Source organism: Lissotriton vulgaris, chromosome 5 (assembly GCF_964263255.1).
Source record: "Lissotriton vulgaris chromosome 5, aLisVul1.2, whole genome shotgun sequence".
Lineage (NCBI taxonomy): Eukaryota > Metazoa > Chordata > Amphibia > Caudata > Salamandridae > Lissotriton > Lissotriton vulgaris.
The window spans coordinates 1,180,247,779-1,180,270,530 of record NC_141693.1 but is presented as its reverse complement, the minus strand read 5'-3'; the positions used below and the strand labels follow the sequence as shown (position 1 = coordinate 1,180,270,530).

At 47.5% G+C, this 22,752-nt stretch overlaps 1 protein-coding gene across 1 annotated transcript in view; it reads right to left on the bottom strand.

Annotated features, from left to right (window-relative positions):
• The window catches only part of BTBD16 (BTB domain containing 16), an 887,756-nt gene that overhangs the window by 471,600 nt on the left and 393,404 nt on the right, over positions 1 to 22,752 (bottom strand). The gene's annotated exons all lie outside the window — the stretch shown is intronic.

The following is a 22,752-nucleotide window of genomic DNA, read 5'->3' as shown; positions in this document are numbered from 1 at the left end:
TGGAGTTATACATTTTCAAAGCAATAGAAAATCAGTGGAAAATAATACAGTAAAAATGTAACATTGAGTTCAATGGGAGAAACCACCAGCGACAATCGGTCACTTGCAGGTCGAGTTGTGTGGCATCCTTGCAGGGTAAAGGTGATGCGGGTCATAGATCAAACCATAACAGCCAATTCAATTTTACCTCAGTGGCGGCTCCTCTACTAAGGTGGACAAGCATCGCCCCACTGCTCAAAAGAAAAAAGAAAATGATAACATATTGTTATTATAATTTTATTTTCCCTATTGCAGTCAGTGGCGGGCGGGGCTGGCAAGAGCAGGGGAGGAGTGATGTGCACTTCCTTAGTGTGCTTGAACTGTTTGGCTGGCCCTCTTGGGCTGACCAAACTATACAGGCACACTTTGCACGTTCCTACCAGGCTGCATTACACAGCCTGGTCAGGAACATGCACAGGCTGCCTGTTGAAGTCTGAGCGCCGATCCATAGCTCTCAGACCAATCACAACGCTGCATTGCAGTGTTGTGATTAGCTCAGGGGAGCCTGTCTGCCTGGGTGCTTCCTGTTGCCGGCCGGGACAGGAAGATGAAGGAAACCGGGACGGAGGACGGAGGCTGGAGGAGAGGAAGTGGCCAGCTGTCAGAGGTAAGTTCTTTTTTCATTTAATTCCTCTTCCTCACACTCCGCCCCAGACCCCTGTCCAGTAGCAGGTGCTGCTGTTTTACCTGGCCCATGAAGCCTGGGTGCAGATTTGTCCTGGCTGTCCCTGATGTTGGACGGTAGACGCAAGAGAGATGCTTTTACCACTGAAACGGTAGTGCGAGGGAAAAAGATGCAAAAAGACAGAGTGGTTGCTGAAATCGGTCGAAGGTTGGATGGTGTTCTCTCTTAATGCAGCATCAAGTAAAGGGGGTCGTTGCCGAACCGGCAACCAACAAGCCTGGGCAGCGGGAAACAGAGCATAAAGGTGCTTCAATGTCCAATGGTCCAGGGGAAAGCAATGTCTTTAACTTTGCGGAAGCCTACACTATAGCTCCCTCAATGCACTAAACCATTTATATTTGGGTTATTCCTCAGAGGGCCTGATGGCCAGTGATTCTTCGGATCCGGGGGGCTGTTTTACCTTTAGTTTGCAGGTTACTAGTATCACTAGCTCAGGGGAGTTTGAGGGTGCTTCAGGCTTCTACAGGGGTCCCTCTTTCTGTGTGGAACAAAAATTAAAATGATCAGGCAGTTCCAAGAATGTTGCCACAGGTGCAGGGTATCCCTCTTTTGTTTTAGGCTAGTCTTGGTGTGGCTGGTGTGGGTCCCTTCTTCTGTCCTCTTTGATGCAGGCTGTTCAGTACTAAGGATCTGGTGTCAGGGGGTCTCTTAGGGGCTCATTACAATGGCAGAATGATTGCAGCCGCTAGGCCCGCAGTGGCGATCATTCCGTCATCACATTGGGATTTACCTACCGCCATATTAGGATGGCGGTGGGTATCGTGGCGTACGCAAAGTCTGTTTGCCGCTTTTCCTATGGTGGCAATTGCGCCAATTGCCTAGCGGGCGGAGCAGAGTCACTAATATGGTGGACGTGCCTAGCAGGCACCGTCCGTTATATTAGGATGTGTGTGGCCAGGCACCTTTCCATGGCTGCGATGCCACCATGGAAAGTCTGGCGGGGATTTGGTTTGGGGGCCCGATGCAGGCCCCCCTTGTTGGGGGAGGTGTCGCTGCACTGGGGGTACCCATGGTACCCCCTACATTTCCATGCACAAGGTGGCAGGCACCGAGTGGTGCCTGCCACATTGTGCATCGAAATGCACAACATGCAGCACCGTCCACAATGTTAAAACACTGGATGCAGCCGCACATGTGCCTGGGGCTGGGGGAGGACTGTTTCCTCCTAAGGGAGTCAGCCCTGATGCATAACAGAGGCGGTGCAGCCTTTGAAGCTTACCGCCTTGATGTGCCACTTCACAAGCTTTCTTGGAAGAGGGGAGGTGTGACCTCCTTCCAGCCAAAGCCTCTCCTTCATGACTCCTGGGAGTGATCACACTGCCTGGCAGGATGTCATAATGCTGTCTTGGTGGTAGAAGATGTGGAAAGCTTGTGCTGGCCAACCAGAGTACAGAGAAGCTGGGACAACCAGGTGGGCAACCTCTAAGGTAGTTACCATGCCACATCACCCTCGAAAAGAGATTCATGTAAGGAGTAAGAAGGCACCACCATGACATATCTGAAGGCTGACCTTCAGAAAAGGCTAACATTTTACCACCCTGCCAGGCCGCTCAGATCAGGAGCCTTGTTTCTTGCTACGGTTCCCCGTGTCACGAGAGCCCGCATCGGAGGCCGTTCTTTTAAACCACTAGCGCCCCAGTTGTGGAATAAACTGCCTGTGTCCCTGCGCAGCTCCCCTAACCTGTTAACTTTTAGGAAGGGGCTCAAAACTTGGCTTTTTACTTCTTAGTTCCTGGCCCTATTAGGTTTTCTCTTGCTCTGTTTCTATTTTTTCTCCTTGTTGTGTTATGAGACTGTGTGCAATTCAAAGCGTCGGGACACTCTTCTGAGTAGCCGTACGCTATATAAAAAAAACCCCGAGATAACATAACATAACATAACATATTTAGGTGGTGCCATTCTATTTTTTGTTAAACCATTTTATTGGGTTTTCAATATTTGAAAGCTTTACATATGTTTACCTTACATAAGTCAGGCAAAATATAAAGAGTACATTAATGGTACTGAGGCAGCATTACATGCAATAGTCACAAAACAGGCTCCGTATGATGTCAATGAAGCACCTTGGGAAAGGAGGTCTCTCCTGAGGAAAGTGTGTCCTCCTGTGTGTGTACCCAAGAAAAGAAAGATAGGGGGATAACCAGCTGCTAACTTGGGGTACAAATCCGAGGTGAGTGACGAGAGGGGCAGGGCGAGGTTGTGCGGGTGCATGTTGATGCTTTCTGAGAAGCTGGGGCTACAGAAGGTGAATGGGAGCACACCTTTGTTTTTTTTCTACTGACGAAGGATAATACCCAGAAACACATGTGTCTAGAGATTCACAGCACTAGCCTGCGCCAACATTGGTGAAACACTTCAGCAATAATTCAAGTAAGAATTTAAAGTGAACTGTATTTACCATAATGCTATGGGATGAACTGTGCTGGGAGGAGAACCAGTGTGCTCCCATCCCACTTCTGTTTGAAAAGGATCCCTTGAGCCATTGAGCTGACGAGCTTTTGGAGATGCACCTGTGCGCTAGTGAGAGGTACAGAGACTGATAGAGTTGTGAGAGCTTTCTCAGCAACCCTAGATGAATTTCGTTTTTTATCTCTTTTGGAGATGCACCTGTGCGCCACTGAGAGGTACTGAGAAGGATAGAGCTATGTGAGCTTTCTCAGCAACCAGCAGATACATTTTGTTTTTTATCTCTACTGATGAAGGATAATATGCAGAAACATGTGTCTAGAGACTTACAGCGCTAACGTGCACCAACATTGGTGAAACACTTAAATCATTTAAAGTGAACTGTATTTACCATAATGCTAAGGGATGAACTGTGCTGGGAGGTGAACCAGTGTGCTCCCATCCCCCTACTGTCTGAATAAGCTCTCTTGAGCCATTGAGCTGTAGAGATTTTGGAGATGCACTTGTGTGCCAGTGAGAGGTACTGAGAATGATAGAGCTATGTGAGCTTTCTCAGCAACTCCAGATGAATTTCGTGTTTTATCTCTACCGATGAAGGATATTATCCAGAAACATGTGTCTAGAGATTAACAGCACTAACCTGCACCAACAATGATAAAACACATCAGCAATAATTCAAGAAAGCATTTAAAGTTAACTGTATTTATCATAAGGCTCGGGATGAACTGTGCTGGGAGGTGAACCAGGGTGCTCCCATCCCTCTTCTGTCTGAATAAGCTCTCTTGAGGAATCGAGCTGTCGAGATTTGGAGATGCTCCTGTGTGCCAGGTACTTAGACCTGAAAGTATTGTGGCAGCTTCCTTAGCAACCCCAGATGAATTTCATTTTTTATCTCTACTGATGAAGGATAATAATCAGAAACACATGTCTGGAGATTCACAGCACTAACCTACACCAACTTTGGCGAAAAACTTCAGGAAAAAATCTAGTAAGCATTAAAAGTGAACTGATTTACCATAATGCTAGGGGGTGAACTGTGCTGGGATGTGCAGCAGTGTGCTCACTGCCCCCTTCTGTTTGAAAAGGCTCCCTTGAGCAATTGAGCTGACGAGCTTTTGGAGATGCACCTGTGCGCCAGTGAGAGGTACAGAGACTGATAGAGTTGTGAGAGCTTTCTCAGCAACCCTAGATGAATTTCGTTTTTTATCTCTTCTGATAAAGGATAATGTCCAGAAACACAAGTGTCTAGAGATTCACTGCATTAACCTGCACCAACTTTGGTGCAACACTTCAGTAAATTCAAGTAAGCATCTCAAAAGAACAGCATTTACCATAATGCGTAGGTGTGAACTGTGCTGGGAGGTGAAGCGGTGTGCTCCCATGCCCCTTCTGTTTGTAAAGGCTCCCTTGAGCAATTGAGCTGATGAGCTTTTGGAGATGCACCTGTGCGCCAGTGAGAGGTACTGAGACCTGAATAGATTGTGGCAGCTTTCTCAGCAACATCAGATGAATTTAGGTTTTTATCTCTACTGATGAAGGATAATATCAAGAAACACGTGTCTAGAGATTTACAGCACTAACCTGCACCAACTTTGGTGCCATACTTCAGCAAATATTCAAGTGAGCATTTAAAGTGAACTGCCTTTTCCAAAATGCTAAGGGGTGAACTGTGCCGGGAGGTGAAGCATTGTGCTCTCATCCCCCTTCTAGCTAAGGCTACAGGCCTAAGTGAAGGAGAGCACAAAGTGGCAGTGCAAGGGGTTACTGGTGTCTAATATACATGTGTGCAGTGAAGGGGGCCTCGGGAGAGCAGGCCTACCTCATCCCCTAGAGAGGGCGCTCAGTGAGGCGCCCCAGGTGAACCATGCGACAGAGGGGATGCAGTGTCATTGTAAATCATTTGACAAAAGAGCAGGAGCAACATGGCCCATTCAGGGGAGATTGGGCGTCAATGCACTCTAGGCACCTCCTTGGTACAGAGTGCATCCTTCTCTGCAGTACCCCACTTATATACTGCTCCTATCCAGGCCGCTAAAGGGAGTCCTGCGGGTGCATGCCAGTGCATTGTGATTCCTCGCTTGGCTAGAAGGAGGGCCAGAGCTGCAAACCACAACTGAACTTTGTGGTGTTTCCTGCATCGGAAAATACCAAATGAGCAGGCTTCCCAGGAAGAGATATCAGGAATCTCCGTAACTTCGTGCAATGTAGCATGGATGGCACCCCAATAGTGCTGCAAGGCTGGGTAGGCCCAAAATATGCGTAGGAATGCTGCGCTAGGGGCCTGGCAACGAGGGCAAACAAACTGTGAATCTGGGTAGTGACACTGAAGCTGTACAGGCGCCAGGTAGGCCCGTTGCAGAATACATTTTTTTATAATTTTGCAGCTGGAGTTCCCAGAAACCTTCTTCTGGAATTCTAGAGCGCGCTCGCACTCTTTATCATGTAGTGGCCTCCCAAACTCCTCCTCCCAGCTGAACAAGTGTGGCAGGTGTCAGTTCATGGATGGCCTTGTATATGAAAGTGATAAGGTGATAGCCGGTGCCCATAGTCAGTACTGTGTGGAGCACTGGATGAGTCGAGGGCTCGCCCCCAGATAGATCCCAGAGACGTCTGTAATCGATTACGAGTTGCCTGTGGAGAAGGGCTTGCCTTAGGGGGAGTCCGCTCTCTTCTGCCAGCTGATCAAAAGGGAGAAGTTGGGCCTAAAAAAAGGGACTTTACCCCAAGGAACGAGAGGTCAGTCCAGGCCTGCAGTTCACGGGCAGTGTCGTAGCCTCCACCTCAGGTAGGCCAACCAGCAGCAGCAGTGGGGTATTGAGCCGGCTCCTCGGGTCATGCTATGAGTTTGAAGCATACAGGCCTTCACTACAGTTACCTGTATTGAATGGGTCGAGGCAGGCAAGGCTCTTAGTAAGAGCAGGCGGCGGATTACCAGCAACAATAAAAGGCCCAGCTTTAGAGCAGGCCTCCCTCAAGTAATCCCCCCCCCCCCGTTCAGCGAGACAACCACTGGAAATATGCCTCAAATGACGGAGCCACCAGGCCTCCACGGTCCACTGGCAACTGCAACTTAGCCAATGCGACTCGCCGATGACCACTTCCCCAGATAAGGAAGCAAAGCTGGGCGCACAGTTCCTTGAAAATGGAACAGGGAGGGCTGACTGGAAGGTTTGCACAGTAATAAAGGAGGCAAGGCAGGAGGACCCTCTTTGCCAGAGCGATTTTCCCTATGGGAGCCAGGGGAAGGGTGCTCTAAAATTCAACCAATAAACATACGAGGGGTATTATACAGACGGACACCCATATAGCACGGTGCCTGTGCATGCTTCCGCAGGGGGAAGTCAGGGCTAAGAGAATAGACAAGAGGATTTTGCCCAAATAATCCTCAGCCTAGCGGTGGTGGAGTAGTCTGATAGATTAGCCCGGAGAGGCTCGAGGCCGGCCGAGATGCCCGCCAAAGAGATGTCCCAATCCCTTCCCTACCCCAAAAGGTGCACAGTCAAGGTCTCGATCTCCAAGGCAGGGGGGAGAGCAGACATCCCTGCTGCGTGCCCCGGGTCACAGGGAAGGGAGCCGAGATGTAGCAGCTCAAGCAAACCTGAGCGGTGGGATTCGAGTATATTAACTTTGTAGTCCAAGAGCTTGGGCTCCACTCTCATGTGATGAAGCACAGTGAATATATAGGGCCAGAACAGAGTGTCAAACACCTTCTCCAGGTCCAGGACCAGAGAAGCAGCTTTAGGAAAATGGCCTCTCACCCAATCCTGGACGTGAAAAAGATGGCGAATGTTCAAGGAAGTCCTCCTGTCAGGGAAAAAACCATTCTGGTCTGGGTGCACGAGCACAGGAAAGATTTGGGCATAGCGGTTTGCTAAGATCTTACCAAGGATCTTGTAGTCCGCTGCCAGGAGGGTAATCAGCCTACAGGAAGCCAGCAGGGTTGGGTCCCTATCTGGCTTCAGGATTGCAACCAAGAGAGATTTACGAAGGGAATGAGGGAGGTCACTGCCCGTCCTTGATGCCTTGTATATTTCTACCAGCGGGCTGAAGAACAGTGGAAAAGTGGATATTCTAGAGGCAGGATGTCCAGACCTGGGGTTTTATTGTGTCCAGGATCGCCTGTTTTACATCAGCCAATGTGATATCCGCATCTAGGGAGGTCTTTACATGGGGAGGAATCTGGGGCAGAGTGAGGGTGGTGAGGAAGAGGTCTACTGATTTAGGGGAATTGTTCAAAGGAGCTATGTACACTTCAGGATAATAGTCGTAGAAGGTCTGCATGATGGCTGTTTGAGAACGGACCATAACACCAAAGAGGGTGACCACTTCAGTGGTAGGGCGAGTGTCGGATCCTGGCAGATCAGCCATGCCAGGAGTATACCCGGCTATCCCCCTCCCGATCCACCCTGGCGGCGTGTGTTTTAAAGTTCTATCGTCTAAGATCTGCTAACAGTACATAGTAAGCGGACTTTGCCTTCGTCAGCTATGCCGTAAACGCTGGGTTGGCATTCACTGCCTTCTGAGGGTAGAAGGTTTCCGCTCCGCCACTTTTAGATCCTTTTAAAGAATTCTACCGACTCCCACTATCTGTCAGGTGCATGATCTCCTAGGGACTACCTTAAAAGAATCTCATCCCAGCATTCTAGTGGACACTATGTTGGGGTTTTCTGAAAAGTAGAAACGGATGCTGGTTTCCTGTTCATGGTGAAAAACCTGATCCTCAAAACAGTCACACAGAAATCTCCAGTGGAGGGGGATGCCACTTAAGGGTTATGAGGTGCGCATCGTGGTCAGACAGGACCCGACCTAGTAAGTCCGAGTGTTGGACCAGAGGAAAGATCGAAGGCGAGCATAAGAAGCAATCAAGGCGCAAATAGAGGCTGTGCGGGATAGAGTTAAATGAGTATAGTTTAGTTATGGGGTGCCGGAATCTCCAGACATCCGCAAGCGACCAATGGTTTACCCAAGCACAGAAGCAATCTATCTGTGCACAGGGCGGGGAACGAGGAAGGGGAGGGTGTGACCTGTCCAGGGAGAGGTCTAGTACACAACTGTAATCCCCCTAATATCCATGGTGACGCTGAGAATTGGGCCAAGATCCCCGAAAGGGAATCACAACATTTCCCCACGCCGATCCAGGTACGCCACCCGAGGGGCCAAGGTCAGCAGGCTGAGATTCTGCGCTCCACTGCCCTCTGCACAGCATAGTCTTTCGGGGGCCCGCGCCGTAATATTGGAAGCAGTCCAACGTGGCCAAACCAGCATTCCCCCCAGCAGCGTCCCCTCCGACCCCTGACACGTATGCCATCTTGGCTGGCTCAGCTGTGTCCCTAGGTGGTACCATAATGTAGCTGCCAACCTCAAGAATGCCTGGGTGGAGCCCATGTAATCCTACAGACTGCTAACATTAGAAGTTTGCTATGGGGAACACCACTTTAGGGACATTTAGGCTTGCACTTATATGTCATCACCTTTAGTACAGTGCATCCTGACTCCTGGGTTCAGGAGCCCTTCCTTAGGGGTATCTGACATACCAATCCTAACATAACAGCTTTGGAAGAGTGAACAGGCACTGGGTCTGAGCAGCAGATTCCAGTGCACTGTAGTAGTCATAAACATCAGCATTTAGAGCAAAAGGTGGGGGGGGGGTGATCATAAAAAAGGTTATTTCCTACATGACTCCCCTCAGAGAAAAGGTGATGAGCAACCAACCTATCCCCTTGTCATTCACCTCATCTAATTGGAAAACACGGAAAGGCCATCTGTATTGGCATGGTCAGTCCCTGGTCTGTGTTCCACTGTAAGGACCATACCCTATAGGGACAAGGACCAAGTCAGCAGTTTGGGGTTTTCCCCTCTCATCTGCATCAGCCATTTGAAAGGCCTGTGGTCGGTTTGGACCTTGAAGTGAGTCTCAAACAAGTAGGGTGTCAGCTTCTTGAGGGACCAAACCACAGCAAAAGTTTCCCTCTCAATGGCACTCCAACGCTGCTGTCTAGGGAGGAGATGCCTGCTGATATATGTAACTGGTTGAACCAGGCCATCATCATTTGTTTGTGTCAACACTGCACCAATGCCATGTTCACAAGCATAGGTTTGGACAATGAACTTCTTTCCATAGTCAGGTGCCTTCAGTACAGGTGATGAGCACATAGCCTCCTTCACGGTGTCAAAAGCCTTTTGGCATCCTGTGGTCCAGAGGATCTTCTAAAGCTGCTTTTTGGAGTTAGGTTCAATGAGTGGGGCCACAATGGTTCCATACCCCTTCACAAACCTTGTGTAGTATCCAGTTTGGCCAAGTAAGGTCCTGACTTGAGTCTGAGTTTTGGGAAACTCTCACTCCAGAATAGTGTGTATTTTGGGCTGAACAGGTTAATCTTGACCTCCACCTACAAGCTGACCCAAGTTCACAACAGAGCTCTGCCCTATCTGGCACTTACTATCCTTGATAGTTAGGCCAGCCTGATGCAGGACCTGTAACATTTCCTATTGGAGGTGATCCTCCCAGGTGGAACTAAAGCCAGCTATACCATCTAGATATACACTAAAATCATCCAGGCCTAAATGGCTTGATTTACCACCCTCTGGAAGCGGCAGGTACCTTTTGTAATTCAAAAGGCATCACTCTGAATTGGTAGTGGCCTTCTGGAGTCGAAAATACTCACTTATCTTTTGCTCTCTGGGTGAGTTCAATCTGCCAGTACCCTGCTGTTAAGTAAAAGGTACTCAAGAACCTGGCTGCACCAGGCATGTCAATTAATGCATCTGTTCTTGGAATGGGACAAAAGGGGGTGGTGATGGACGGAGCATCTGAACCAATCAAACACTCACACCCAGTCAACAGATCTGGGTTTGATCCATCACCGTTCTTTTGCCCACTCTGCCACCCCAGTTCAGACATGGCCATATGCAAATCAGTCTGACCCTGTGCCTCATGGGAACAGTCCAGCCCGAAATGCCGAGCCATGCCTTCCCTGGACCGGATTCAAGATTTCTAGGACCGGTTTCTGGCATTACAGCCGTCTTCAGCAAGACTTGCTTGAATCCAGTGGCAAAGTGAGCAAGGGACTCACGTCTGAGAATACCCAGCCAACTTATGGCAAACAAAGCGGTACAAAAGGGGGTGGTGATGGACGGAGCATCTGAACCAATAAAACACTCACACCCAGTCAACAGATCTGGGTTTGATCCATCACCGTTCTTTAGCCCAACTGCATGGCTTGGCAGTTCGGGCTGGACTGTTCCAGTGAGGCGCAGGGTCCGACTGATTTGCATATGGCTATGTCTGAACTGGGGTGGCAGAGTGGGCTAAAGAACGGTGATGGATTAAACCCAGATCTGTTGACTGGGTGTGAGTGTTTGATTGGTTCAGAAGCTCCGTCCATCACCACCCCCTTTTGTACGGCTTTGTTCGCCATAAGTTGGCAGGGTATGTTCAGACGTGAGTCCCTTGCTCACTTTGCCACTGGATTCAAGCAAGCCTGGCTGAAGATGGCTGTAATGCCAGAAACCGGTCCTAGGAAGCTTGAATCCGGTCCAGCGAAGGCATGGCTTGGCAGTTCGGGCTGGACTGTTCCCATGAGGCACAGGGTCAGACTGATTTGCATATGGCCATGTCTGAACTGGGGTGGCAGAGTGGGCTATAGAACGGTGATGGATTAAACCCAGATCTGTTGACTGGGTGTGAGTGTTTGATTGGTTCCGATGCTCCCTCCATCACAACCCCCTTTTGTACCACTTTGTTCGCCATAAGTTGGCAGGGTATGCTCAGACATGAGTCCCTTGCTCATTTTGCCACTGGATTCAAGCAAGCCTGGCTGAAGATGGCTGTAATGCCAGAAACCAGTCCTAGGAAGCTTGAATCCGGTCCAGGGAAGGCATGGCTTGGCAGTTCGGGCTAGACTGTTCCCATGAGGCACAGGGTCAGACTGATTTCCATATGGCCATGTCTGAACTGCGGTGGCAGAGTGGGCTAAAGAACAGTTATGGATTAAACCCAGATCTGTTGACTGGGTGTGAGTGTTTGATTGGTTCAGATGCTCCGTCCATCACCACCCCCTTTTGTACCGCTTGGAACGGGATGAGCATCAGTTTTAGCAAGTGCATTTAAACCCCTGTTATACACATAAAACCGAATTTCAGGTTTCCTACCTTTGGAATGAGGCTTGGGGACCAGTACCAATGAGCAGTCCCAGTGACTGTAGGAGAGATCAATAACCCCAAGCAATAACATCTTGCTAACCTTAATCTTAATGCAAGCCTCAACTTGTTCTGACAACCTATAAATCTTATTTTTGGCAGGGAGACTGTCACCAACGTCTACATCATGGGTACTTAAAATTATTTTGGAATGGTGAGGCACACTGATTTTCCCAAAAATAATTTTGTCTTCTATCAAGTTGATCAACTTTGGTGCAGGTGGGTACCACCCTCTGACCTAGGGGGGGGTATGACTAAATGATGATTAAAAAGCACTGGGTGAGCCTCACTCAGTGTCCCCACGTTGCACTCCTAGGTGTTTGACAAACATTGTGTTAATGTTCAAAACATATTTAGCTAGATATTTTCTTATTTTCTTTTTATTTGTTATCTTCTTTTTAATTCACAATTTTGTCAATGACATGGGAATTGCATGTTTTTCTTCAATATAACATTATCCTGAAGCAATTAGACAAGGCATTACAATATTCCCAATGCATTTCGGGTAAATACTCCTTCAGGGGAATCTTTCTCTAGTAAATGTCATGAAAAATGATGGTTAAGGGTCTGTCTCTACAGCCCATTATTCAGATATTTCCCTGGATTTGCCGGTGAAAAAAGTTCTGTGCCCGGTCAAACCGTAACGCTGGTGTGAATCTGGCATGAGAGCGCCGGGTCTTATGGGTACACCATGTTGTCTGAACAGGGGTCAAGGAAAACAGCACAGCAAACTGACCTAGCACGTGCCTGTACTTTTATTGCTTGACCAGACAAAACAAACCCTCAACTGACCCATCCTATGGGTTGTTTGACAGCAGTCAGAGAGGAGTTCAATTTCATCCTTCTGGCCTCCACCAGTGACCATAACCATGGTAATGTCAGCTCAGTCCCGGTCGGGTTTGAGGCGATTTATATGGAGAACTCTATAAGGACACCTTGGGGTGCCTAAGTCAGCCAAGTAGATGACATCCGCCTTCTTGTACAAGATTGCATAGGGCTCAGTCCACTTGTCTTGGAGGGCCCTGCGAGGCACAGGCTCCAACACTCATGCCAGCTTACCCGGTTGATACTACACGAGTGCTGACTTCTGGTCATACCAGTGCTTGATAAGCTTCTGGCTGGTCTCTAGGTTTCTATTTGAACTTTTCATAACCTCTATCATACGTGAATGCAGGCCTCGTACATCATCCCCTAAGTCCTGCTTGGGCTCTTTGAGAGATGAAACAACCTTTACAATGCTGTTAAAACAACGCAATGCTATTACAACGTGCAACGACCGCATTGTTAGTACGCAATACCTTTACATTGCAGGTCATTACAATGACTTGCTGGAGGGGGCGCAAATGTATTGGAAATGAAATCCATCACCTTCCCTGCTGTTGTGCAAGCTGGAGTAGGAATAGTAAATAATACTGGGGCATATTATCAAGGGGGTTTATCTCCGCTTTTTTGTCTTTAAAAGCCAAGAAAGCGGAGATAAAATTATCTCCCTATTACCTAGCTGTTGCTAACACCAGTTAGCGACAGCTAGTAGGAGATAGCGACCATCTTGGGCCCCACTTTGCATGTCAGTGATATTTATCACTAATGACATGCAAAGTGGGCGTGCCAAGATGTTAGCGACTGAAAACAGTCGCTAACATCGCTATCTCCTATTACCAACTTTTGGAGATATTCGCGGTAAGCGCGAATATCTCCAAAAGCTAACACCTGCCCTGAGCAGTTCTTAGCCATGTTATCCAATGGGAGGTGGATAACATGGCTAAGAGCATTAGCTCGCTAATGCATGAATATCGCTGACTTTTTAGCGATATTCATGCATTGCGGACGATTTTTATCGCATTTGCGATAAACCTTGGTAATACCAAGGTTTATCTGCGATAAAAATCGCCGCAGCTCAGCGTTAATTTTTTCACGCTAACCAAGCAATAGCGATAATTATCGCTATTGCTTGGTAATAAGCCCCACTATTCCTACGTCCAGCGAACTCCCTACAGCAAGTCGTTGTAATGACTTGCTATGTAAAGGTTTTGCGTACTAACAACGCAGTCGTTGTAACAACCGATTTGTAATAGCATGCGTTGTAACCTGCTATATTCTTTGAGAGGTCTCTCCCAGCCTTCTCTTACAAAGCTCAGTCGGTCCCTCACAGAATGAGCAAACAAAAGTTCAAAAGGGCTGAATCCAACCCCCTCATGTGGCAGCTCCCTGTAGGCAAGGAAACAGGACATCCCATCTCATTCTGAGTTTTTCAGGGGGCCCATTATCATGCCTTTCATGGTTCTGTTGAACCTTTTAACTAAATCATTTGTCTGAGGGTGAAAGGGGGAAGTGAACTTGTAACCCACACCTCATGCATCTCACATAGCTTTTAGGTATGCAGACACCACCCAACGCCGTTGAAGATGCTAAGAAGGTTCTTTTTTTTGCAGGAGCAGTTGCAGTCCTGAGGTGAACTGCCTCTGGGTATCTAGTGGCATGGTCCACTACCTCTATGAATAATTCTACTCCCAGATGCAGGTTGAGGGTCAAGGGGACCAACAATGTCAACCCCTACCCTCTCAAAGGGATTCCCAACCACAGACAGTAGAATGAAGGGAGCCTTTGGTTGCGTGCCTGTCTTGCCAATTCGCACAGGAGCGACAAAACACCTTAACTTTTTCAGACATCTGGGGCCTATATAAATGAGCAACCAACCTCTCCTAGGTTTTACTTTCTCCCATATGTCCAGCTAGTGGTATGTCATGGGCTAAGGTAAGAATGAACTCTCCGTATATTTTGGATAGCACCATTCTCCTAGATGCCCCTGGTATCGGGTCCTTGGCCTCGGTGTACAGAGGGCCATCCTCCCAGTAGACCCAGTGGGTTCCATTGACATCACCCTCCTCTTGCCTTTCAGCTTGCTGCCTAAGGCCTTCAAGAGTAAGGCACTGCTTTTGCCCTTGGTATAGGTCCTGTCTGGAGAGTACCACTGCACGAAAGAGTTCTGTCAGGTCAAGCTAGACTCCATCAGCTACATTTCTCTCCTCAGGAATCAGGGCAGCTCCCTCTGGAGAACTTTCCCCCTGGTACTATGACCTCTTAGAAGCTGCCCTAGCAGACTACTTGTCCTTTCTCTTACCTTTACGAGCTTGTGCCATTATTTCAGGATCCAAGCTTCCCGGACTTCTCCGACCTGCTGCCTTTGCTCTGGTAGTAAAACACAAGTAAAACACACCCACTCAGGGAGACCCAGCATTTCTGCATGAGCCTTCCTCTCCACCTCTGTCTATGCAAAAGTCTCAAGATCATTTCCCAACAGACACTACACTGAGGTGGTTGGGGACACAACCGCGTTTGTATGGACAGCAATCACTCCCTAATCTAAGCTTACCAAGGCCATTGGATAGAGCTTAGTTTCTTTTTCGGCACTGGTAACCTGGTGACTAACACCAGGCAACATTTGGTCTGGGGAAAGCAGTCTCACTGTCACCAAAGTGACACTGGCACCTGTATTCCTCAGAGCCTCTACCTCAGTCCCATTGATCTTTGGCCTTTGTGTATACTTCTCCAAGCTTGGAGGTAAGACAGCTGGGGATTCAATATCCACCCCACCCAGAGAAAGTAAAGAAGCCTCTATGTATCCTCTGTCCTCTCCAGAGTACACTTCTACCCCCACCCCTATGCTAGACAATCCCTTGAATTGTGGACCACCACTGTGGGACTTTTTAGAGCATGCTGCATATCCTTTCTTATAACTTGCCTGATGACAGTCATGACAAAACCCAGATGCTTTTGCTCGATCCCAGTTGTTACCTTGGTGCCCTTTGCCTTTGGACTGTGTAAATTATCGATGCCTACCCTCCAGAGAAGGGACTTTGAAGAACTCCTTCTTTTTATCTTATTTGTTGCTCACATCCTTCCCTGCTGGGAAGGCTGAGCACCGTTTTCCTGGTCATTCCCACCATGGGTCTTTCTGGACACCCTGGTTTCACCCCATTGGTCAGCTATTTTCCTGAGCTCTCTGGAGGAAGACAACTTGGAATCCACCAAATGCTGATGCAATTTGTCTGTGGTACAATTAGTTAAAATGTGCTCCTTCAAAATTAAATTTTATAGCCCGTCATAGGCGTCCACCTCATTGCCTTTTTGACTGAAGAGTTCACAATGTCCACTCATGTCTGGTTTTGACCTTGATGGGTGTTTCCCAAAGATTAACCTGTAGTCCTCAGTAGTGGCTTAAAATCCTATTATAAAGGTCTTCTTAATATGCAGAAGTCTATCTCTCACCTTCACTGAGAATAACTCCCAAAGTATAAAGCCCCAGTGCTAGTGTGCTATACTCATCATTTTGCAGGCCCTTTCAAAGACTGCAAACCCTTTGTCAATGTCTTCACCATCACTACACTTAAGGATGATCCCTTTGAAGATCTTAGGGTCAAAGGACTACTCCTTCTCCCTGGTACAATTGTTGCTGACACCAGATTTGAGACTAAGGCCCAACTTAACCCTTCCTTCCTCTAAAGCTAGTTTCCTCTCCTCAAGTTCAAGCTTTTTCTCCTCCAGGAAGAGTAGGTCAAGCTCATCCTCAAAGGTTCCTACCACCTTACCATTGATGATGTCTACACGAATGAGTGACTCCTGTCACTTCGCACTGGTGAAGGGGGTCTTGGAAAGGGTGGAGAGTTGAGGCCTTTACCTTCTTCCCCATAAATTATCAATTTACACTAGGACATAATCCTCCCATTCTTCAGGTTCTTCCTCTGAGAAATGCCCCCCCCCCCCAGCCTTTCTTTCTTAGGAGCTTCTCAAGTTCTGCCTTTTTAGCTGTCACTTTATAACCAATGTCCCTTGATTTGCACAACACCCTCAGACCCATGATCCTCAGGGCTTGGATAACTGCCAGGTTGAGATTCTGACCAGCGTCCATTGAGCCAAACCTTTTACTTGGCAGTTGGGACCTTTTTACAACATATGAAGAAAAAACTTTTAAACCATTTTCTAGCTCACCCGAGCATTTGAAATGTATTATTGGAATCGGGGTCTACACAGAAACATTCTTTATTGTGTGATTAATTAAAATAATTACAATGGCGATCCCAGAAGCTTGCCAAGCAAAGTACAGCGTTAACAGCTGGCAAATAAAATGCTGAAAGGGCAAGCATTAAAAATGACAGTTAAAGAAAATGCATTAGCTGCAAACAGGTAAGGGCTGATAGGGCAAACATAAAAATAGCAGTTAAAAGACAATTTAACAAAGGGAGAGGAGGGAGAGCCCGTTTCAACTGCTTAAAAAAATCTACATTTCCGTGCAGATCCAAGTTAAAGTGCATTAAATTAAGGTGCATTCAAACGCCTAAAGTGCTAATTATATCACAAGTATGCATTACAAGGCTGGGCCCACCACAAGTCAAAGAGTTTAAGGGATGATCCCATTACCCCCAATCTACATTTCAGTACCGAACCAAGTTAAAGTGCATTACATTAAGGTGCTTTGAAAGGCACGAAGTGCATATTTTATCACAAATGTTTGTTCAACGGCTAAACCCACTGCACGACTACGTATTTAAGGAATGCAGGGGCATATTATCAAGCCTGGGCGATAAAATTATCGCCACTTTATCGGCAGGAAACTGCCGATAAAGTGGCGATAATGGGCTTGATAATATGCTCAATGGAATTCCAATCGAAGCTCATGTTAAATGTGAAGGACATCTAACATGAGCTTCGATTGGAATTTCATAGAGCATATTATCAAGCCCATTATCGCAACTTTATCGGCATTTGCCTGCCGATAAAACAGCGATAATTTTATCGCCCAGGCTTGATAATATGCCCCGCAATGTTTTGGCTGTCTTATTGGGTTTGGGGACCGACAAAAGAAAATGAGATTTCCTGCTCTCCTGTGGGCCGCGCAGCTCTGGAGGTGTATTAAGGCTTTTAATTTTTAACAGCATATGAAGGATTCAGAGCCCAGTGCAATGACAGGCGGTACTAACACACTTTTCATGAATTTCAGAAACAGGGTAGCTAGCTGCGACAAGTCGCTTCTCAGGCAAGCTTCCAGGGCGCCTCAGCAAGTCCTGACATTTAAGGTACGCCATATTGGTCGGAGCCAGAAATTCCTTAGTGGGAGGAACTTTTCACAGCTGAAAAGACTATTGCCCACATGCATCAAGGTAAATTGCATTCGCAAACGGTGCGAATCGCATTTTTCGGCCGTTTGCGAATGCAATTTCCTGATTTGGGATGCACCAACCTTTTTCAGAAAATCGCAATTTAAGGAATCTCAATTTGAGATTCCTTAAATGCAATTCATCATACTTTTAGAAATTGCGACTTCGCAAATTAGAAATGCAAATTACCATGAAGTTGACCTTCATGGTAATTTGCGAAAATCTAGAAAAATGCTTTGAAATGCATTTTTCTTTGTTACATGTTACACACACACATGCCTTGGGGCATGTGTGTTTGTAAGATGTATCCAAAAGCAAATTTCAGAGGTGCAACAGGGTGTCATTTGGACACCCCTGCACCCTTGAAATTGCATTCTCAATTTGCGAATTCACAATGATGAATTGCAAATTGAGAATGCCCGCCCATTCATTCCTATGGGCCTTAAGGCCCATAGGAATGAATGGGTAGAAATTCCTTAATTGCGATTCTCAATTAGAGAATCGCAATTAAGGAATTTTAAGAAATCACAATTTTTTTGCGAATTTCTTAATGAATTGCATTTTGCAATTCCTTAATTGCGATTCCTTAATTTTCGCAATTAAGGAATCGCAAAATGGAACAATGATGCATGTGGGGGCAAGTGTCAGTGATTCCTCTTCTTTTGCACAAAAATAGCACGGTGGGTCTAAGTCATCAAGATTCCTCTGGCCTTACCAATAAGTTTCTCAGAGGAATTATTCCAAAATGTAGGCTCATCAGCTGATGTTTCATGAACGTGCTAAAAAGTAATGAAGGTTAAGTAGGCAGAACCCCTGGGTTTTACAGTGTTGTGGCACAGCTGCCATGTGCCAATTTCTACAAGGCTTAAATATACAGTTCCCTCGATTTTAGTTTTGCTTGCTTAGTCAGCAGTTTGAGACTTAGTACTCTGGTAGGCCACCTTAGATCTCTTGTGCCTCCAGTGCATGCAGGGAGAGGCTTAGGTACTTATACCAGCTTGTAAGGGAGTTATTCATTACTTCTCAGATAATGTTTTTCAGAGTATTTTTCTTTACCTGTTTAGCTTTAAACCTGTAAGCTAAAAGCTTTAACTTCAATATCCAGTGCTGCGAGGAAAGGTAAAATTATTGTCGAATTTGGGTGTGCGATGTACAATTAGAAAGGAAAAACATTATTTGCTAGTAGGTGGACTGTGCCCTGTCTAGCAATTGCCTGCCATTTTGTCTCTGAATGTCATTGCACCATTTGTGATGGTGGGAAGTAATTTTCAGCCAACCACCTTTAAAAGGCGTCATAGGGCGTGGTTCACCAATGATTTACACAACTTGGGGAAAGCCCATTCCAGGGAGTTTGCTGTCACCTGCTGGGCATGGATGTGCAGTGCAATGCATCCCCTTTAGCCCGACATACCCACATAGGGCCTTAACCTCTTAAGCGCTGCTGACGGCCAACGGTCGTCACGAGCGCTACCTCCCCATTGCTGCGCACGACCATTGGACGTCCATTCAGCACTAGTTCCAATGGACAGCGCAGCACTAGGGAGGGATATTTGCGAAGCAGCTAAGGTGTTAACAATCCAATTAGAAATATCAAACAAGTTCTGTAAAAAATTGGTTTTGATGCTAAAAGAAATTACGCGGATTTCTGTGCAAAATCACTTATGACCAAGTAGTTCTGTGAAACACAGGTTCAGGATCTCACTGCTGCTACCAATGTAGGAGAGTGGAGTATTATCTGGTGTGGTGGTTAGACCTAACTATGTAATTGGGGTGCCGAGGCGTAACGAAAGTTGAAGCCCCCCCCCCCCCCCCGCCAGGTACATAGAGGGGATCGCACTGGATATATTCTGGAGCTATCATGCCTGAGTACTGTGCTGAGGGGGCCCCCTGCTGTTCGGGCCCCCCGAACCACAGGGGCTGCTTGGGCCTGTGTTATGCCCCTGTTGGGGTGGGCTGTGAACTTCTCTCCGCTAGTGCACCTTGCAAAGTTTTGTCACTCCGTTCTCCACTTGGAGCTTTGCAAAAAACTCCACCTCCTGCAGCCGCATAGTGGAGTTTACTGGAGCCAGCCTAAAATGATGCTCCAGCTGAGGAGAGGTTGTCCAAGACGCTGTCACTCTCTGCCTTGGAAACGTACTGCAGGGTTCAGATCATTCAACATATAGGTCCACCCCTCTGCTTGTGGTACAGTACCTTCACTGACAGTGTCACTGCTGTTTGGTTGGCTGTCCCACCCACATGCTCCTCAGAGAGAGTCACAAATGAGAAGCTTCTGAGTCTACAGAAGGCAGGGGAATGAAACGCTAATGGTAGGTGTGGAATGCAGCAGCACACACATCGCACGTGCGAATGTACCATGAAATGCCAGGGAAGCGTCCAGGCCCTTGGGCTGAGAAGCGCTGAGTGTAAAGGCCCCTCTGTAGTGACACCCCGATAGCTGGGCCAAGAAGCCTAAGCACATGGTATCACGAGCACCCAGTGATACAAGTGTGCAAGACACTGCAGGTGTCGTCATATGACGGTAGAGTGCTTTAAGATGATGGTGCACGAGTGCTGCCGGATTACGTCACACAGGAGTAGAAGGGCTGCGGATGACGTCATATGAGGGTGTATACGGCTGGAGGAGTTTAAGGATCAGACGTTTCACCTTTAAGGCTGCCCGAGCCAGCATCAGTACTGGTGAATGCACCTGTGATGAGGCAGCCTTTGTAATACATAATAACTTTCTGCCTGATCAATCTGGGGCAGAAGTGAAAGCTTACGCATGCCCACTACACCATGCAAAGCACTTGTGCACGTGCCAAGAAAAGGCAGCAGAACCACAGCCGACTTGAAGGAAATGCGCTCCCGGGTCAGATCTCACCCTGCTGGGGTTAGGCATTGAAATGGCTCAGTGACAGCTGGTTGCCTGAGGTTCAAACCACTTTGCCTGTTCATTCCTCTAACCACGAGGGTAACAACAGAGCAGTTTAAGAGGCAGAGCCTCAAAACCGGTTTCTTTCTGTTTTTAGGTCTCGACTACGGCATTGCTTTAGCATTGCTTGTTTGTCGAGATTATATTAAGGCTTTCAAAGGTCTACCCAAACTGCGGATTAGGTACAGTTAATATGAGCCGGGCGCGTGCACATCGCACGCCTGTGAGCCTCGGCATCAGACTTCAAAGGAATCCACTCCCCGCCCCCCCCCCACCCCCCCACAGTTCAGACTTCAAAGGAATCCGTTTTGCACTGCCTGCGATCGCCCATACACCTCCCACTCAGTTTGTTCTACACCCTCCCTGGCTTCTCTCCCGCCGTGCTTTCACGCCTGCTCTGTTTTTTCCGACCCTCCCTGGCTTCTCTTCTGCTGTGATTTCACTTCATCCCAGTCTGGCAAATCATTATTCAGTCTGTTGTGGCACACCCAATGTTCTTTTAACTATTATTGACATTGAGCACTTCTGATAAGTGCCTGCACCTTTAAATACTGGCTTGCTGTAGCTGCTCTGCTTTCACCCCTCCCTCTTTCATTCCGGATGTGTCCAGGCCCTCAGAAACAGCAGCTTTGTGTCCTCCAAGTTGCAGATGAACATGGGGCAACAACTAGTTTACACAGTGGTGGTGGAGGGGGCTTGGGGTGTTTCAGCTACTGCCCCTTCTTGAGCCCTTCCAACATTCGCCATTTCTTCTCTCCAGTGTGCAAGTACAAGGCACAGACTCCGGGAAAGCTTGGACCCGTTGGAGGCCCTCAGATCACACACCCAAGTTATATTTTCATCTGAGCTGCCTCGCTTCATGTTTTTGATGCTAACACAATTCTTTTCTTAGCTGACGGCATTGGGTGTGCTCCTCGGCTTGTGTTTGGTCCACTCGCTATAAATCCAAATGATCACTTAGATTTATCTTCCTCATCACGTTGTAGGGACCCCCTTCTGAATATGATGGAACTCACCTTCCTTCCCCTCACCATACTCCTCTCACACCTCCCTACATTGTTCACATCTCCTGCTCTGCCGCTAGCAGCTGCTCCCCCTTTACTGTTTATTTCGACCCCTCCCTGGCCTCTCTTCTGCCGTGATTTCACTTCCTCCTAGTCCGGCAATTCATTGTTCAGTTGGAGTGAATGCCAGTCTATTGTGGCACACGCAATGTTCTTTTAAATATTATTGACATTGAGAACATCTGATAAGTGCTTGAGCCTTTAAATACTGGCTTGCTGTAGCTGCCCTGCTTTCACCCCTCCCTCTTTCATTCCGGATGTGTCCAGGCCCTCAGAAGCACCAGCTTCTTGTCCTCCGAGTTGCCGATGAACATGGGGCAACAACTAGTTCACACAGTGGCGGTGGAGGGGGCTCTGGGTGTTGCAGCTACTGCCCTCTCTTGTTGTTAATTAAAGGCATTGAATGTGGGTGGTGAGGCTGCAGGTAGCATCGGCGCTGCCCTGGCGGCTAATCTGACATCAGCATCTGCGACTGACACTGATGAGCTTTGAGTTCCCTTCAGCTGCTCCTGCGAAGTGCTTTTTCTACCTCTTCCATACACCACACCCACCCTGCACAAAGAGAAAACTGTACCTGCCCCCTCTGTACTGTACTTTCTGTCTCTTTCCATTTTCCAATGTTTCTCATCTTCTGTTAGTCTTCTTTTTTCTCCTCTTTCAGTCCCTTTGCCTTTGTCCGGGTGTCTGGCCATTTCCTCTTATCTTCTTGTCTGGTCATTTGCCTACTGTCGCCTCCCTTTCCTATATCCTCCTGTCTGCCTCTTTCCTTCCTCCTCCCGCCTGTCCTTTCTCCACTCCTTTTTTCCTTTTGCCAGTCCTCATATCTGCCCTTCTATTCTGACCCACTACCTGTCCCCTCTACGCTGCCCTCCTCCTTATCCCCTTCACTTTATCCTTCTGTTTACTGCACGTTTCATGCTCATTTGTTTGTATTCTCACGCCTAAAATGGAATAAAAGCAATGCATTTAGGTATTTACAAACACGTATAAAGGAGCTCTCCCCACTCGTTGCCTGGTCAATTACCCCATAACAACTGTATTTCTTGACACTATATTTTGTTCTATTTTCTCATTTCAACTTATGTTGTTTTGGCAGCTGGTCGTTTTTTTTATATGTCTGGGAGTTGGGTGTTTTGGCCTCGGTTAGGCAGAGTGTGCCTTACATCGGTTCTGCAGCAGGAAAGCAAGCTTGACATGGATGTTACTTCTACACTTCTTTGTTCCTGTGACTACCCCTGACACAGGGACGATTCTGACCTGGAGTAGCTAGTGTACAGGCTCCACTACAAA